Raw genomic sequence first — 19,791 nt, 5'->3', positions numbered from 1 at the left:
ATGTTCTTGTGAGTTTTACTTGTTTTGGCAGCACTTGCTGCATCTCCCTCAGCCCATTAGCTTCCCAGATAAGATCTAGGGAGCCTCATAAGATCAAGCCTAATTATGCTAAGAGGGCTGTGCCCTCTAAACTGGCACTTGTTTGTGGCTTTGCCAACGGGTCAGTCCGAGGCTTAGCCCCATAGCCGCGCCCTACACACCCCCGAGGAGGAAATAGCATGGGACGACAAGGCAGAGTGGCCTACAGTAGCCTGGCGTTCAGGAAATCACCAGCGGTGTGGTGTTGTTGGGTGCTGCGGAGGGAAGTGGTGAGCGTGACAGGAGATTGTGTCAGAGGGACAGAGCTCCAGCATCAGGCATACCATCTACCCGGCGATTGCAGTTTGGGATTTTGGACTAAGGGCCTGTGATGTGATCGCTTTTGCAGTCTCTTATAAAGAAAATTTAGAGGCATTTTGGAAAATGCTCTGGATGTTGTCACCTGAAAGATGAGTTTGGAGATCAAACATGTCCATATTTCCTGTTGTGCAACCCCCTCAGTAAAGAAGTCTTCACAACATATTCCAATAGGTGTGTGATTACTCACAAATGATCACAATGCAATTACATTCATACACTGCGTGCGTTAAGATAGACACAAAACAAAAACACTAAAAATATGATATAAAGTCCTGGCCCGTGTGGCTCAGTTAGTCGGGTGTTGTTCTGCGCACCGAGAGGTTGCTGGTTTGATTCCTGGTCAGGGCACATGCCTCGGTTGCGGGTTCAATCCCCAGTAGAGAGGGGTGCAGGAGGTAGCCAGTTGATGTTTTGCTCTCACATTGATGTTTCTCTCCCTCTCTCTTCTTCTCTCTCTCTAAAAAATCAATAAAAATATTTTTTTCCAAAAAGCTATCCTAAAAATAAATAAAATTAAAATATGGCCTAAAAATACCAGTAAATGTGAATCTTGGGACTAGATGGAGGTGGTGGTTGCACAATATTGTGAGTATATTTAATACCCCTGGATTATACATTTTAAATGATTAATGGTTAATTTTATGTTGGGTAAATATTATCGTCAGTAAAAATAAACAAGTCAGCATACGTATATGTCCCAGTCTCCTTCCCATACCTCGGTGCACTTTTTGCAGCCTTGGGTGCTCACGCCCCTTGGTGGACTAGGCAGTGACGGGGCCTGGTCTCGGGGCCTGGCTGTGGGAAGGGAGAGAGAAAGGCTTGGCACCTGGGGTACGAGGTAGAATCCGCAGGGCTCGGTTGAGAAGTGTGCTCGCCAGGGAAGAAGGCAGGACAGAGGAGAGAGAAAGGTTTTCCTCTTGCCTCGGACCTGAGGCGGCCACGCCTGGGGTAACTTCTCCGTGGGTGGCAGGGGACTGGGTGGGGTTGTTCCTAGGGTGTCGGATGCGAGTCAGCCTGAGGATACAGATGGTTGGCCCTGCTTGGATGAGGGTCACTGAGGGTCAAACCTGAAGAAGGCGTACCAGCCGAGAGCAAAGCGAGAGGTCAGAAGGACTCAAACTCAGAGGGAGGAACAGGAGCAAGTTAGAAAGAGGCAAGAAGGACCTCACAGGCCACCTGGAACGGCAGTGCAAGGGGAGGACAGCTGGGCTCCGTTTCGGCCTGTTAACCTTAGAGCCGGGGGACAGCCGGGGAGCAGCAGAGACGTGTAAAAATGTAGACGTGGGCTTGGGAAGCAGCTGCGCAGAGCAGAGAAGACCCCGGGGGAGCAGGAGCCACTGGACTGAGCAGGGAGCCCGGGGCCAAGACAGGACACAGACATTGCAGAGGAACAGAGGCCTGGCAGTGAGAGGGGTCACCTGACCACACCCAGGGGAGCGTGGATCCATGGGGCCGAAGGGGAAGTTCCCGAAGGAAAGGAGGGGTCACTGGTGTGAGACACTGCAGGGGGTCAGAGGAGACGGGCGCGGGAAAAGCGTCCACTGGTGAGCTCCCTGGTGACATCAGCAAAAGCAGTTCCAGGGGTGATGGGTTAGAGGGAGAGGATGCGGGGTCAGAAACCGGGCTGCTGAGAATGGACTAGTGAATGGAGATGAGGAGGCAGAAACCCCCCCCCCCCCCCAGTAGCACATCCTGGGTTCCTGGGGTTCCTCATTAGTGCTTTGTTTCCTCTCCTGGTGCATCTTTGTTCTAGAAAGTTCTAGAAGACGTGACCTTACAGAGGAGAATACGGCTTTGGTTCTGGTCTTTTGGATGTCTGGGCAGTTTAGGGAACCAGCAGGGTTTTGGACAAGTTCACTGTGCGTGTAAGTCAGCAAACCTGGCGATAAGGCTCTCTGGAAGGGGTTCCGTTAAGGAGTCTGCAGAGAGTGAGGGAGCGGCACAGCACAGAGAACAACCCGGGCTTCCCTGGGCTCCCCAGGCCACATTCTTCTGGTTTGTGTCAGGAGGTCCCCAGCGTGGGGCCCTGGCCCCTGCTTCTAGCCTCCTGGTAGACCTCGCCCTGCAGTGGGTGAGAGGAGGCCGGCTGGTGTCTGCTGGGGAAATGCCATTGGCTGGCTCAGTCACTCGCCTCCACACTTTCACATCCTCTACCAACACCTGCACCCTGGAGTCCTGACCACACACACTCTTCCTGTTTATGCAGAGAGTGCCATTCAGAAGGCTGCCAGGGAGCAGGGAGCACCACACTCAGCCTCAGAAGAAAGAAGTTGAATTACTTACTTGGCAGAGAAAGAAAACGAGCGTGTGAGCTGAGAGGTAAGATCGAGCCAGAGAGCACCGGGTCCTCTGGGCTGCCTGGGGTGGAAAAGAGGTCACCCTTACTGTGCACCCTTCAGGAGGGCTGTGGGGCAGCCTGGCCCAGGTCCTCAGGGCTGGGCCGCCAGGAGCACGCCAGTCTGCTTCCCAGAGATAATTCAGCCTCTGGTGAATGGCTGGGCAGACTCGGGAGGCAGACTTGGAATGTGATAAAAAAAAAAAAAATACCAGACTGCATGGGGTGTAGCATGGAATGAATATGCATGTGATGAATATGTAGATACGAACACGTTCACCCACATTTAGGATGGTAGCTGGGCCTGTGGGTCTTGGGAGGATATGTGTGTCTGACACTCATTTGGGCCACTAATTACACCTCATAAAGCACCCAGGACATGGCCAGAGACTAGACCCCAGTGCATGGTCCCCCGTAGGCCTGGGCACAGGGATGAGAGTATGTGGTTCACCTGAAGGCTACCACCACTCCTGCAGGAATAACTCAGGACATGTGACCTTCTTACCGTCAGGGCTACCAGCGCTATCTCCATCTTTCTTAGATGGCATGTATGCGTGCATGTGGGCACACACATATATGCACATAAGCACGACATGTAATACCAAATAGCAATAGTCACCACATTTGTGAAACCAGGGGACTAATGGTGTGATGAAGAATTTTTTCCTACCGTGATTCCTTGCTATTCAAGTCTTATGTATGTAAAGGCGAAAGCGTGTGCAAGCGTACGTCCCACAATCCCTTCCACTCCCAGGGTTGAAAGCCCTGAGATGAAATCTGCTCAGTTAGTCTGGGACCTGATCTGGCACCAAGAACAGCTAAAGGCCAGATGTTAACTAGCACCCACAACGACAAAGGGGAGTACGCTGACTTGTGAGTCTTGGGTGTACACACCAAACGATTAATATTTTTTTAAAAAAATCATGGTGTTTGCTTTTATCAAAAGCATTTGCCCTTGGTGCGAAGTTGAGGAAGGACGCCTTTCCTTAACCAGGGCCGTCAAGGTCTCCCAGCTCACTGGTGAAGTGAGATTATCACAGTGAAAGTAACAGAAACACTCGCCTCTTATCCTAAGACCACAAGGTTTTGGTTTTGTTCTGTCTACTGCTCCTCCCTTGCTCTGGATGTTGTCTGTACTCAGTGTTTAGTTGTGTCGGACACACTTTTATTTATTTTGCATCTTCAAAATGGGGGGAAAAAATGTTGCTCCTCTGCTTGACTTTTGTGTTCAAGTCCCAGCTGCCACACTCACCGGGGTTTCGGGCCAGGGTCTGCATTGGGGGCATGGTGCAGTAATGGTCTCTGCCTCTGAAGTAGGGGTTAAAGGCGCTATACGGAAGCGCTTCATCTGGGACATTGAAAGGCTCAGTAGGGTTAGGGGCTATTCTTTTTTTAAAATTTTTTAAATTGATTTCAGATAGGAAGGGAGAGGGAGATAGAAACATCAGTGATGAGAGAGCATCATTGATTTGCTGCCTCCTGCACGCCCCCTAGTGGGGATTGAGCCCCCAACCCAGCCATGTAACTTTGACAAGAATCGAACCCACAGCCCTTTAGTCCACAGGCCGATGCTTTATCCACTGAGCCAAACCAGCGAGGGTGTTAGGGGCAATTATTGCTATTATTGTTATCAGCACCTTTTGTGCAATTGAGCTGCCAGATCCGAAGAGAAATGGTGGGAGGCTGGGCGGTGGGGTTTGCCTCCTGCCTCCCGAGGCTGACAGAGGCAGAAACCCTTCCAAAAACCACTTTATCTTCCACGCTTCAGTTTCTTTTTCTGTGAAGTGGGTGTAATAACCCGTCCTATATTGTTCCCAGGGTTTTATGAGATTCCAGTGAGGCTACATGTGTAAAATACTATTATGTATCTTCAATTCATGTGAGAAGAAATGGTGAAAGTGACTTTTAACGGCAAGTTAAAAGTACAAATACTCTTGGTTCTTAATGACCCATCATTAAATATGATTTCACCTACTCTTTAAATGGCTGCTTACTCTCCGGTAATGGTATTCCATAATTTGTTTAACCTGTCTCATCTCTGGAAAATTCTTTTATTTCCATTTTTCAATATTCCAGGTCAAACGACAGTGACTGTTCTACAAACCCTTTAGTGCAGCCATTCTATCCATTCTTTTAATCTGCAAACCTGATAAGGGTATGGTGTCATCTCTTTTTTTTCATTTCTTTTTCATTTTCTTCTCTTTGATTATTAGTGAATTGACTCCAGTGTTTTATAACACAGCTTTGTAAAAGCTAGGAACATTATGCCTGTTCCGGAAACAGCCCAAGTTCACGTTCCCTTTAAAGTGAAGCAGCAACATTTTTCTCACGATTAAAATACAGGCAGGTATTTGCATACAAGTATAAACCTATTAAAGAGCACCTTGCACACACATTCCTCTGTATAGCTTTTATTGGTGCTAAAAACTGGGTTATAATGAATACAAGACAAGGAGCCTCCTGCAATAACTAATAAACATGACAATTTGATTTATTGCTGGTCCTCTGCTGGAGCCTGTTGACAGATTTTTTTTTTAATGGAAAAATTACCAGGGTTTAAATCTCCATCATATGGCACTTAGTTCAATTGACAATATGTTACCAATTAGATCTTGGTTAAACTAGCATCCGCCAACAGACCAGGGAGCATGTTAAATAGGATGACAATCAGATAACTAGTAAAATGCTTGGTGGCAGCTTTCTGAGGAACAAGGGGCAGTGCTGAGGTCATGGGGAGTGAAGAGAGAAAGGGCCAACAGAGCGTTTACTTTTCCCCACCCTGAAAAAAGAAATGGTCTCAAGTTCTCCTAAAAGCATACGAAGAGTTTGTGTATGAGTTGATGGTTATGTACGGTGATTGCTACCCTTTTTTACTCCTCCATGCTCTTGACACCTTTGATGATAAATCTGCGAACTGAAAGGCATTCTGTTCCCAAGTCCTGAGCTGATGCATGACTGTGAGCCTGTGCTTTAAGATTGCACTGGATATTGACCACTCTAACAAAAGTGGGGTGAACCTCTCTTACTTTTCCTCTTAGCATCTGGCTGTACCAGAGAGTACTCCTGTTGCAAGAGAGCAAACCCAAATTCAGTTGCGCTGAACCAAAAGGCAATCTTTTGGAACGATTTTGGGTGCTGAGCAAGCGAGGGGATCTGAATATCAGGCAGCCAGAACCAGTAAGAACACCATTACAAACCACAGTGATGGGAACATGGGCACAGTCTGGGCTGCCTCATGTGGCCACCGCTGTAAAGACATGATCTCAATGATCCCACTTTGGGCATCCCTCGTATAATATATAGAGTCCCAGAAGAAAGGAGAGAGATGAGCGCATCTAGGTCACGTTTCTGTCACCAGAGGATTGTCAGACCCATCCATTTAACTACAGGCCCTACCTCCCAAAGCTATGCACACAGGCATCCCCCCAAAAGAGATGGGAGTGGAAATAGGAAGGAGTGGCTGATTGGAAGGTGACAGCAAAAATGACCAATGCCTTCCCCGCGGTTACTGCACGGCAGTCTGGGGTGGTGGCTGGGTAGTGAGAAATGTGAGAAATCAGCCACTGGTTGATTAGGTGTACCCCAGGGGGAATCAGGGGATGGACACCACTGCTTCCTGCAGTCTCATCTGACCACTTGGCTTCTACAGCTGAAAGTGGAATGTGAGACCAAGGACTTCTCTTAAGAACCTTAGCAGTGATATGGGACTCCCTTCCAAATCCAAGTAATTGATGCTGTTTGCCAGCTCCTACTATGTCCAGCATTTTACAGTAGTTTTCTGAGTCCCCGCAACAGCCCACACTGTCAATGTCAGACATTCCTTTTACATATAGAGAACAGAGACTCAGGATGGTTAGTGACCTGGCCAAGTGCATACGTTAGATGTGGGTTCAAACCCAAGCTATCCAACCCCGTAGCCTTCCACGTGGACCTGCCTCAGGGGACCCAGAGTCCAGGCTGCACAGTGGCAGCCCACGTTGCATTGTTTGAGTGAAATCCCTTCCCTCCAGGATGCCAGTGTGTGTGTGTGTCTGTGTGTGTGTGTCTGTGTACATGTGTGAATGCATGTGTGTGCGCAGGCACACATAACCAGGAAGAATGCTAAGAGGAAAGATAGGGGCTCAGAGGAAAAATATCCCATATGTTCTAACTTTATTTGGGCTGTCCCTGTTTCTAAATACCGTAACAATATTTTTGAAGCAAAGATCAAAGGACATATGGTCTGACTCATGGGTTAACAAAGGGAAAAATATTTGAAATAGGAAATTTCTGGGACAATTTGAGCTGTGTGACTACAATCATTCCCAGAGCACCTGGAAACCATGGACTTCTCGGGGGAACACTTTGAAATACTGCCATATTCAATTCCATTCTCCACACTAGGATTTTATCAGCAGAAATTAGGACAGCCTTATACACAGACTATATGATTCCAAAGCTGTGCAAAGGTGTTGAAATCTGTTTGCATCACCTGTAAAACCATCAGAAATAACAAGATAATTCTTTATAGAAAAATAGATTTCTTATAGCAAAAAATAGCCAGTAAGAAAAAGGGGATATAATTCACAAAAGCCACTAAAATTTAAATACCTAGAATAGAATTTAAGAGAAAACACATGAGACCCATATATTTAAAAAATCTACTTGGAGATGTGAAACATAAATGGAAACACATACCATGTGGAGAGTAGATAAGCACACTCAATATTAACTTTTACAAAACCAATTCATATGCAAAAATATACATATATAATAAATTTTCCAATATATTCAGGGAGGAAGGGGGCTTGTTAAAAGTTTAATGCTGAATTCTGGTGAATTTTAGGTTAGATTAACCAGCATTTTTTTTGTAAAAAAGAAGAAAAGGTGACAGCAGTCCATGGAGCTTGCCTTGTCAAGTATGAAAGTTTCAGTTGTCATATAGTTCCAGATGGATAAGCAGATCAATGGGAGAGAAGAGAAAGTACTCATGCACACGCTCACACACACACACGCAAATTTACTATATGATCAAAGCACCTTTCTGAATCAGTAACATCAAGAATAAGGGCTGTAATGTCAAGAATGAAGACAGAAATATCAAGAATGGTCAGTCCTCATCTGACTGAGTTCTTCAGAAGATTTGACCCAGTTCTCCACTCTGTCCTCATTGGAACAGCTTACTTCTCTCCCTCCAGAACACTATCCCCTTATTTCTCTTCCTATCTCACTGGCTGTGCCTTCAGTCTCCTTCTCAGGTTCCTTCTCCACCTCTCCGACATCCCTGCATGGTAGAGTGCCCAGGGCTCAGTCCTCCTATTTCTCTGCTCTGTCCACATTTACTCCCCGGGTGATCTGGGCCAATACGGCCATGGAAACACCAGTGATGCTCAAACTTACATCTCCCAGTCCTGGCCTCTTTGCTGGCCAGGCACTCAACTGCCCAACAACACTTTGTGTCTTCACTTGAATGCGTGTTCCGCCTCATGACCTTGACCTGTCCAAAACAGAATTCCCGACTTCCCTACTCCAACCCTGCTCCTCCTGCAACTCTCTCACGTGTCAGGAAAGGTCCCCTTCGTGTTTCCAGAGTCAGGCCAGCACCTGAAGCCATCCTTTACTCCTTTCTCTGACATCCCACATCTGATCCATCGGCAAATCCCAGCCACATGACTTCTAAAATATATCCAGAATTGAATCTCTTCCCCCAACTTCTGCCTCTACTTCATGTCTCTTACCTGCTCTGCAAATTGGCCTCCTTTCCACACTCTCCCTTCTTCATTCGCATTCTGTTCCCAGCACAGGCCCAGATGAGTTCTTGTCAGACTGAAGTCAGATCATATGATTGCTCAGAACCCTCCAAGAGCCTCCGACCTCACTGTTTCAACTCTCTATTGCTACCTAACCAACTACCCCAGAGCGCGGTGGCTTCGGTCTTTCCATTTTACTCAAGAGGTCGTGGGTCAGGAGTCAGTGCAGTTTGGAATTGGCTGGGCTGGAGGACCCCTGACAAGATGGCTTCTTCACTCACGTGCCGGGTGCCTGCGGCTCCGTGGCTTCTCGCTCCTTCATGTGGCATCTTACCCTCCAGAGCTCTCGCTGTGACTTCGACTTCTCAAAAAGTGGCAGTCCCGTGGTATCTGTTCTCTCTGTCTTTCTCGCTCTCTTTTTAAAGCCTCACCCGAGGATATTTTTTTTCCATTGATTTTTAGAGAGAATGGAAGGGAGGAGGGAGAGAAAGAAACACCAATGTGAGAGAGACACATCAATTGTTTGCTTCCACATGCACCCCAACCGCGGGCGGAGACTGAACCTGCAACCCAGGTACATGCCTTTGACCAGGAATCGAACCCACAGCCTTCCAGTGTGCAGGCCAACACTCTAACCACTGAGCATACCAGCCAGGACGTATTTGCACTCTTTCCACTATGATTGTCTTCTAATAGGCAGGAAGGAGAAGCTGCCAGACTGGTTAAGGGCTAGTCCCAAAACTGGCAGAGTACCCACTCTGCCAAAGCTTATTGCCCAAAGCAGTCAGCAGGCCTGCGCACATTCAAATAGGCCAAGAGGTAGACTCTGTCTTCTGAGGGAGCACGGCGATACCACACTGCAAAGAGCACATGGGGTGTTACTATGGCCATCTTTGGGAAATGCCATCCACTCCACTCACCCAGGACCTATCAGGCCCTACCTGATCTGACTCCTGCCGCCCTCTGACTCCTCCTGGTGCTCTCTCCCCCAGTAGTAGAGGCTCGGGTACAGCCTCTCTGTCATTCTTGAAGCACACCGAGTGTAACCCCTCCCGGCTCAGCGCTGCTGCCCTCTGGCTGGATGCCCAGGCCAGGTGCAAGGTTGCCTCTCACTTCCTTCAGGCCTCCACCCAAATGTCCCCATTTCAGAGAGACCATCCCTGACCATCTTGCCTTTGGCACCACCTAATATATGACAAGTTTAGTTGTCATGATCTGCCTTTTCCCGTTTGAATGTAAGCTGCCTGCTGTGGTCCCAGGACCTACAAAAATGCCTGCTCATGTAGGTTCTAGATAAATACTTGTCGAATAAGTGAACGATGGGATGAGTAGCTTTGCAGTAAATGATATTGACATACTTTCTAACTATTGGGGTGGTGGGGAGGAGAATAAAATTAGATGTACCCTCAGTGCTTTAAACCAAAATAAGTTCTAGAAGGATTTTAGTGTAGTATAATAAAGTGTGACATTTACTCAAGAAAATTCAGGTGAAGATGAAATAATCTTGGGATCAGGAAGGTTTTTGTGAGACTGGTACTAAATAATTGAAGTATAAATGAAAATAAAGGCAGATTTGACTTCGTCAAAAACACCACATGAAAAATAAAAAGATGAACAGCATACTTAGAAAGATACTTCAATATATATGGGCCGGTAGCTATGACGTGCAATGACCACCAGCGGGCAGATGCTCAACACAGGAGCTGCCAAGCGACAGCAACTTTGCAGAGTGCCTTCTCACACCCGGGATCCCTTGGGCGTTGTTGGACTGCCAGTTTCAGCCAGATCCCTGCAGGCCAGGCCAAGGGACCCCACCTGCCAGAGTGACCCCGCTCACTCCACAAATGCCCTTTGAGCCCCAGCACTGCCCCAGGTGTGGCCGGCCAGGGAGGGACCATGGGAGGTTGGCTCCAGGGCGTGTCCAGCCCATCTCGCCCAGTCCCACCCCACCAGCCACCGTCTAATTAATTTCCTTTCAATGTGCATGAATTCATGCACCGGGCATCTAGTCCTTACTATATAAAGAGCTCTGTCAAATAAATTGAAAAGAAAAAAATACAAATGCTTCATAAGCATTTGGGAAGGAAAATTCCACCAGGTGTGTGGTGGTAGGCAAGCTACTCAGTTCTGTAATAGGGATACCGTGTGGATTCAATGATGGGATATATATACCTCTCTAAGAACAGTGTCTGGCATGTAGTGGATGCTTAATGACCATTGACTTTCAACATTGTTATTATCTTCTAATGCCATGCATGACACACAGATGGAACTTTTAGATGTTTAATCATCATTTCATTCGTTCATTCATTCATTCCCTGAGGTGCTCATGTTACCCGTCTTCAGAAGCATCACCTAGCTTCTCCTCCTATCTATATATATAAAAAGCCAACAACCAGAACGCCGTAACGACCCGAATGACCAGTCACTATGATGCCCACTGCGGCCAGTGAACCGGCCCGATCCGGGGGTGGGGCCGGCTGGCCAACCACCCACGGCCCCTCCACCCAACCAGCCCCACCCCTGATCGCCCCCCCCACCCCAATATGGGGCAGGGCGGGCCAGCCAACCTCCTGCAGCCCTTCCCCCAGTCAGCTCTTCTCCTGATTGCCGCCCCCCCTGCCTCCGATCAGGGGCAGGGCCAGCAGGCTGACCTCCCATGGTGCTTCACCCAGGCTTCTGGCCCCTGCTCGGCACCCCCCACCCCATTTGGGGGTGGGGCTGGCTGGCCAACCTCCCACGGCCCCTCCCCTGGCCACTGACCCTCAATTGGCCCCCCTCACCCCACTCAGGGGTAGGGCCGGCCGGCCCACTGCCCACAACCCCTCCCCACAGCTGGCCCCATCCTGATCGGGCTCAGATTAGGGTGGTCCAGCTGGCTAACCTCCCACCGTCTCCTCCTCCTGACAGGCCCGGCCCGATCTGCCCTGATTGGGCCTGGGCCAGCCAGACACGAATTCGTGCACTGGGCCTTTAGTTCATTTATAAATATAATAAAGGTGCTGCAGAAGCTCTTAATTCTTGAGAAGCATGTTTTAAAAGGTAGCTTCTCCCAGGAACACTCCATTTATATCCTATGAATAATACTAACTTGAAAAATCTTGCTCATCAAGGAGTTTCAGGGCTGAGAAAGCACCCAACCAGCACTTCCTCAGCTGCTGAAAATAATAGAGGGTGGCCCGGGGGCTGCATTTCCAGGGGCAGGAGCTGCCCTGCTCTTGAACAAATAGGGATGTTGGAATGCTGAGTCCATCTTTTTGTGTTTCAATAGCATACTTACAATCAGGGGTCCAGAGAAATGCTTGGGCCGAAAATGTTGCTGTGGAATTTCTGGCCATTCATTTTATGAGTTTACTAGGGGCCCAGTGCACGAAATTCGTGCACTGGGTGTGTGTGTGGGGGGGGGGGGAGTGTCCCTCAGCCCAGCCTGCCCCCTCTCACATACTGGGAGCCCTCAGGCGTTGACCCCCATCACCCTCCAATTGCAGGATCGGCCCCTTGCCCAGGCCTGACGCCTCCGCCAGAGGTGTCAGGCTTGGACAGGGGATCCCCATCTCCCCCCAATCACTGGCTCTGGCCCCTGCCCAGGCCTGAGGCCTCTGGCCCAGGAATCATGCCTGGGCAGGGGACCCCCATCTCCCTCTGATCGCTTGCTCCACCCCCCGCCCAAGCCTGACGCCTCTGACCCAGGCTTCAGGCCTGGGCAAGGGGACCATCATATCCCCCCAATCCCCGGCTCAGCCCCCCACCCAGGCCTGATGCCTCGGCCAGAGGAGTTGACCCTCATCACCCTCCGATCACCAATCACCGGATCGGCCCCTTGACCAGGCCTGAGGCCTCCGGCAGAGGTGTCAGGCCTGGGCAGGGGACCCCCAGCTCCCCGCGGTTGCAGGCTCCGCCCCTGCCCAGGCCTAACGCCTCTGGCTGAGGCATCCGGCTCGGGCAGCGGGGACCCGCAGCTGCAGCGGCCCCGCGATCGTGGGCTCCGCTTTAGGCCCAGGCAAGGGACCCCTAGCTCCAGGGACTGCCAGCTTCGACCGTGCCAAGCTCCCATCGCTGGCTCCACCCCTACTTCCTGCTATCACTGGCCAGGGCGGAAAAGGCACCTGATTCTCTGATCATGGCTGGGGGCCGCCTTTGCCCTGCCCCCCAGCTCTTAGCTCCCCCCTGGGTTTCCGATCACTGTCAGTGGCAGGGGGCTTCTTCCTGCTTTCCCTTTCGCCTCCCTGCATTGTGCCTACATATGCAAATTAACCGCCATCTTGTTGGCAGTTAACTGCCAATCTTAGTTGGCAGTTAATTTGCATATAGCCCTGATTAGCCAATGAAAAGGGTATCGTCATACGCCAATTACCATTTTTCTCTTTTATTAGTGTAGATTATTCAGTGTTTATTGTTGGCTGGCCTGAAATTTTCTTTTTGTAGTTTAAATCTTTGTTTAGAAATAAAGAGTGAGTGGTTGACCATCTCAGCTGGCAAATGCTCCTCTGTCGTTTCAATGAGACTTGAAGCTGCCTCTTGGTATCTTTCCTGTCTGGGCAGTGACTTGCACAGGGGCACACAGCCGAGTGCATGGGAAGCAACTAAAACCCAGCCCACACTCCACCACCAAGAGGAAGGACACCTCTTCTCTAATTCTCACAAAGGCACCACCGTCTCACCAAGCCCTGTGCCCACAGCAGGCGGGGGTCTTATGCATGTACACAGGCCAGGCCTGGGTGACGCAGTGTCTGCCGTGGCAGAACCTATGGTGAGGGGAGGCGGGAATGGGATGCTGGCAGGAGCCTGGCCTACACGGCAGTCTTGGCACATCGTTTTAGAAATAATGACACCTGCACACTGAATGTATCGATGAACTTCTCGAAACTTCTGGAAACTTCTTTGTGCCCCCTACCCAAGTTTGGAGGTTACTCTCTTAATCATGCTACATGCTCTTACTAATAGGGATGCTCAACACGGCTCCCTCAAGACGAGGATCTTGCCAGTGACAGCTGGCCATGACACCTCCTTCTTGTGGACAATGTACATCATTTGAGATAGAACAGCATGGAGGCAAGAGTGAGTGCTTTGAGGAGTGTCAGACCCGAACTCCTAGACCTGCGCCTCTGAATATAAAATAATATTAATGCTCATGCATCCAGCACTTCCTGTGAACAGGCATCAGGGCTATTGGACTGTGGGCAAATTACTTTTCTCTCCAAGTCTCCGTTTACTCCTCAGTTAATATAGGGGTAGTAATACATCTGGCTTGTTGCGTGGACTTTGTGAGGTTGCATGGAATGTATGCAGAGTGCCTGGATCATACTCAGCTTTCAGTCAAAAGCAGCTATTCTCTATTATTTAGACACTGGGCCTGCATCAACTTTAATATGTCAGTTACTTGAAGGATGAGCAAATTAGATATTTTGGGAAGAGGGTTGGTTGAGTCCTCAGATTGGTGGAGCATTTTGTGAACCATAGCAGTAATTTTCTAAATGGCTCTGAGTTACCTGGAAAAGAGTGTGCGTGTCAGACAGGTCCTGGCAGTCTCCTGGGGAGTCAATTGGCCATTGGATTGGCCCAACCATTACTTGCTCATAATGTGGACTGTATAGGTGTGTGTGTGTGTGTGAGTATACATACAGGGTGTCCCCCCGAAAATGTGTACACACAATGTCTGTAGGTTCTATTACATTTTAATAAACAATGCCTGTAGGTTCTATTACATTTTAATAAACAGTGCCTTTATCATTATTCAAAGTGTGTATACATTTTTTAGGGACACCCTGTATATTTAGTTATAGCGCATTGTGAGGAAAACTACTAGGCTGATGTTGTCTAAATAGCCAATCTTTGTCCCGACTAAGGTGTCAAATATATGATTTATAGTTTACGTTCAGCTGTTTTTTACATCAGGAAGCATCAATCCAGAGTAATTGGCAAGTGAGTACACATTCGAATGATAGGATGATACCCCTGCCGCACTTTCCTGTGATTCTGGAGGGGAAAATCATTAGGGATTCTTGTTTCAGAATCTCATCAAAATAGACCCTTTGGCTTAGTTAAGTGGCTGCTGCTGTTAAGTTTGTCGATGGTGACAACGTAGCCGAAATCAGGGAGCCTCTTTCCCATTAGCCGTGGCCCTGCATGCTGCCAGCTGCTGCCCTGGGAACGGCAGCCTACGCATGTCTGGCTGGACTTAGCGGACGAGCAGCGCGGCTCAGCAGAGGCGACAGATGGGCTGGACGTGCCTGACCATTGCCCTGACCCCCGACCCAGCTCCCTCTCTGTACTGCGGAAACGTGCCCATCGGAGGAATAAACAAATTAGCAATCTCAGCGTTGAGACCTTAGAGGTCATCTATTCCAGCCCTTCTCTCCTTCTCCAGCACATTTGTTACATAGTCACGGGTTCTGTTTAACCATCTCTAGCAACAGAAACCTCCCGGCCCCTGATATGGCCAGTCCTTTTGCAAAGCGTCCTAATTACCGGGGAGTGCTTCATTTCGAACCAAAATCAGCCTCTTTGTCATTTTGACCCTTGTTTCCCATTTTGCCTCTGGTGTCACAATGAATAAGAATATAAGATTGACTTAAGTAAACAGAGTATAATTCTCAGTACTCCTAGCATCTTCCAGGCCAAATAACAATAACCAACGTTTTTATTAATCTCCAGTGGTCTGGGGTTGGAAAAGGCAGACTCGGGATACTCATTGCTTGAACTCAGAAATTAACCTTTTTTGAGTGGGTCACTCTGGCCATCTTTAGCCAACCACAAGAAAACACCAGCAGTCTCCTGTGAGCGATCCCTGTGAGAGTGGGCGAGGGAGGGGAGGGAAGGGGGAGAGGGAGTGAGGGGAGAGAGAGAGAATGAGAACTAGGGGTGGCATTGTTCATACCTGTTACAAAGGAGCCCCCAGCTGAGAAGGGATGCTAGCAAGCCTGGGTCAGAGATCCACCTGCCCCATAGTTACCTGTGTGCTGACTAACGCCTTAGGTGCATGCCATCCTAAGGGTTCGAGGGTTCCCCATGACCCTGGGTAGCTCAGCTGGGAGCAGGAATCTCCTTGGAGCCGCATTTCTCAGGCTTTGCTGACTCAGGCGTCCAAGCAGTGCGTAGCCCGTAGCCGGGGTGGGGAGGAAAGGTGGGAGCTCCCAGGCCAGGCAAAGCAGGGCCTGAGCTCAGGGAGTTAGCAAGCAGGACCCTCCAGGAATCAAAGCTCCTAGTCTGGGCGGGTTCTGCCGCTGAGCAGCCCTGTGGCCCTGGACAAGCATCCTCAACCTTCCCGAGCCTGGTGTTCCTCACGTATCAAAGGGAAATAACCGCCCGCAACACCCCACCCATGTCACAGCAGTGACGTCAGAATGGGATGAGACGATGGAAGGCAGTGACATGAGCGCCCAGCTGAAGTGGCAGACAGAGGGAGTAGCACTGAGCATTCCCACTGACACAACACGCGCGGGGCAGCAGTGTTGGGTTTTCTAAAGAGCTGCTCCCAGCCACTACACGCCTGGGTGCATCACTTGCTTTTCCTCCGACTGGAGGGACTAACTGTGACTGCAGACTTACCTCCTAGAGACCCGGGGGTGACACACCGCTGGGCCACCTCCCAGGATTGCCAACTGTTCCTGCAACCTCACAGAGCAGCCTGACCGCTCACTGCAGCAAATTTATGTGCATCAGCACTGTTTTCACCTTAGACTTTAAACAACATTAATTAATAACCCCCTCCTTCCTCCGTGTGTCGACACAACTCCACCTTTTCATTCTGAAAGAACTTAAATAAATACAGAAATAAAATATTCAATAATTGGAACCAGAAATGAGAAAATATAATTGATTTGAGAGGCTTTTGCTACAAAAATTCCCCGGGGCCGCTGACTACATTTTATTAAAGAATATCACACACTTCTATTTCTGCATTTTCCTTACGTAATAATTTTGAGTTTCTCAGGGGGGAAAAGAGTATTATTGAAGGAAAAATAATTATGACAAGTGTTAAAGATTAGTGAGCCGGAGTCCCCTGGTGTGCAACCAGCATCCTGGGAGGCAGCCAAGTGCCTTGGAAAGCGGCACGAGCTCTCCGCGTTGAGTAAAGGACTGTGTCAATGCACTAACAAGGACCCGAGTGGATTGGAAGGGCTCATTCCACTTCCCAGAGCACCAGGCCTAGTCCCCGGGCAGCCTCTGTGCTCCGTGAGAACGGATCTGGGTTCATCCACATCTATTTCCCTCGGCTGGGAACAGGCGCCTCTTCAGGGTAGAGCCCGCATCTTTCCAATTACCATTGGCACCTGGCCCGCCCCTGCTCCTCAGAGCCCCGCAAACACTTCTCTGGCTCTTTGATTAGAGCAAGCTTTGCCACCGATCAATGCCTAACCTGCCCTGATAATGTCTTTCTGCATCCATGCCAATCAGCAGCACGACTTCCCGACAAGCGCCAATACGTTGGTGCTAAGGAAACCCAGCCACTTCCACCAACGTTCTCAGCACAACTCGTGCAACTTGTGCCGTAAGTGGACAGTGTGTGCCCTCTGTTGACCATATTCTACCCCGTTATCTGATCGGGAGTGTTTTCTTTTCCTGTGGTAGCTCAGAGTTATTGGAACTGAAAATCAAATCCAAAAGCCCAGCACATGCCCGATTTGCCAAGAGCAGAGCGATTTGGGGGCTCCGGCCCCAAGTGGCTGCACAAAGCAGGAGCGCCCAGCCGCACTGGCGGGAGGTTATGGGATGCAGACACCTACGGGCCTCACGTCGCATTTCTTGAGAAATTCATCAGCATCCTTAACGTGGCCCGCCAAGCCTCTCAGCCTTGTCTGGCCCTCTTTGCCCGGCTCTCACCGAGCCTCCTCCCACGCCCCTCTGCCCTGCCTTCTGGATCTCCTTCCTTCCTAATGTCCGCGCATGTGCTCCCTCTGCCCGGAACGCTCCTCCCTCCCCTGGCTGATTCCTCACTCAGGTTTCATCTCCCTTGTCATGGCCCCAAGGAAGTCACTGCTCTCGGAGGCGTGCTGCATTTTCCTGTGTACTGTCACAATGACAACTTTTTCATCAAAATGGTACCTTCATCCAGTAACTGTTCAATGTGGGCAAGAGAGAGCCTCTGGCCCCTCCTCTCTCACTCCCATTTCTCAGCCAGCTCTTCCTGCTCAGCATGTGTCAGCAGGTGTAGCAGGTGTGCCAGGCACCACTCCAGGCACCGGGGTACACTGTCCAACAAATGAGGCAGGCAGGGCCCCGTTCTAAAAGGCTTTTTCCCATTTTCAATTCTGCTCTTACATCCCTATAGGCAATATGCCTATAACTCTATTTTTTTAATTTATCAATAAAAGATATTATGTATAGTGTCCTTAGTAGCAAACTTGGGGACTTAGCTCAATACTACCACCCTCTCCTCCCAGAATCCTGGACATTCAAAAGTCTGACATCCATTATTATCTTTGATTGTCCTGTAATTTAAAGTATACTAAATATACATTTCTCATTTCATTAACTTTTGATAATATTCTATCTCTGGTTCTTCACCTTAAAAGATAAAAGTTATTGCCTTGGCCGGCATTTCTCAGTGGTTAAAGCATCAGCCTGAGCACTGAGGGGTCTCAGGTTCGATTCCTGGTCAAGGGCATGTATCTGGATTGCAGGTTCGATCCCTCCCTCCTCCCCCAACCAAGGGAAGCAACCAATGGATGTGTCTCTCTCACATAGATGTTTCTCTCTCTTCTCTCTCTTTTTCTCTCCCCCTGCCCCCTCCCTTCCACTCTCTCTAAAAATCAATGGAAAAAATATCCTCAGGTGAGGATTAACGACAACAACAAAAAGATAAAGTTACCGGTGCCCCTGCCCTGTTCTCCACCTTCCATGTCCCGCTTTGTCAGATAAACATTTACTTCACATTTGGTTCTGTAATTGCAACCAAGTCTCCGTGATTCATCCATAGACTGATCAAGTCATATGTTAGGAGTCTGTTCTTTTTACTACGTCTAACGTCATAAACTCTGGGACAATCAAGAAAGGATGTTACCAGCATCAGGATTCAATAGAATTTTTCTTTGCTTTTATCCTCCAATACTGCCACATTTCAGTTTGCTTTGTACATGAATTATAGTTTCATTATACATTATTTCACCTTACCACCAATCCCTGGAGTTTCCAATGGGTGCTGTTGTGTTTTCTTGCATTATTTCTGTGTTTAATTTTCTCCAAGACTATCTTCTTATTAAGCCCCCATTTTCCTGGAGACCCCCAACCCCTGATTTCTGCCCAGCGTTCTCCAGCTCCAATCTGTCCTGGCTGCCCTCGAAGCCTGATATGCAGTTGTCATGTTGTAGACGTTTCCCACTCCGTCAGGATTCTGGGTTGGAACCACACACTGCTAGACCCCACAAACTCCTTATTCGACTCTTTTATTCTTCTGGAGTACATCATCAAATGCCTTCAAAGGAAAGGATATGTGGGAGACAAACATTCTGAGAGCTTCCTGTCTGAAAAGATCATTATTCTGCCCTCCTACATGATTGATATCTGTATGGGATGAAAACCTCCGGAAGTTTCTTCCTTTCCTTGGTACTCTGTATTCAGATATTAATCTCTTAGCATTAATTGTGCTGGGCACTCAGGAAGCTCTTTTAATTCTGAAGAATTTTTGTCCTTTGATTTTGGACATTTTTTCTTTGAGTATTTTATTTATTTACAATTTTTGCATTTCCAACCCTGTATGTCAAACCTCCTAGACTGATCTTCTGTCTCATAGTTTTCCATTTCTTTATTTTTTCCCTACATTCTGAGAATGTTGAGAGAATATTTTTTTCTAATCCTTCTTTAATTATAATGTTTTTCAACCAGTCTTATTTTTTAAAAAAGATTTTTGAATTGATTTTTAGAGAGAGAGAAAGGGAGAGGGAGAGAGAGAAACATCAATGTGAGAGCGGAACATCAATTGGCTGCCTTTCGCGTGCCCCCTACGGGGGATCAAGCCCGAACCTGGGCCTGTGCCCTGACTGGGAATCGAATCAGCAACCCTTCAGTGCGGAGGATGATGCCCAACCGACTGAGCCACACTGGCCAGAGCTAGTCTTATTTTTCTTAACCTTCAAGCATTCATTCTCTTTTATTCTCTAATGGTTTCTTTTTCTTAGCATTTTGTTCTAATTTTTAGGATATAATATTTTTTTCCAAACCTCCCCTGGCATATTAATTAGAGTGCTTTTAATGTTGTCTTCTGTTCCCTAGTTGTGTTTCTCTCCCTCTCATCCCCGCCCTGGTCAGTTTTTGCTTCTTTTGGGTTTTCTTTTCAATGCTGCAGTTCTTCCTGTGTACCTGGTGATCCTTAGTTTGACATTTCTGGTT

At 48.5% G+C, this 19,791-nt stretch overlaps 1 protein-coding gene across 2 annotated transcripts in view; it reads left to right on the top strand.

Moving 5' to 3' along the window:
* The first annotated feature begins 2,601 nt into the window (after positions 1–2,601).
* The window catches only part of AFF3 (ALF transcription elongation factor 3), a 554,454-nt gene continuing 537,264 nt past the window's right edge, over positions 2,602–19,791 (top strand). For both annotated transcript variants that reach the window (XM_059658990.1, XM_059658986.1), the window contains exon 1: positions 2,602–2,718. The gene's annotated coding sequence lies outside the window, so the exon portion shown is untranslated. The remainder of the gene's footprint in view (positions 2,719–19,791) is intronic.

Source organism: Myotis daubentonii, chromosome 12, assembly GCF_963259705.1.
Source record: "Myotis daubentonii chromosome 12, mMyoDau2.1, whole genome shotgun sequence".
Classification (NCBI taxonomy): Eukaryota; Metazoa; Chordata; class Mammalia; order Chiroptera; family Vespertilionidae; genus Myotis; species Myotis daubentonii.
Note: the sequence above shows the minus strand (reverse complement) of the source record. Positions and strands in the feature narration are given on the sequence as shown.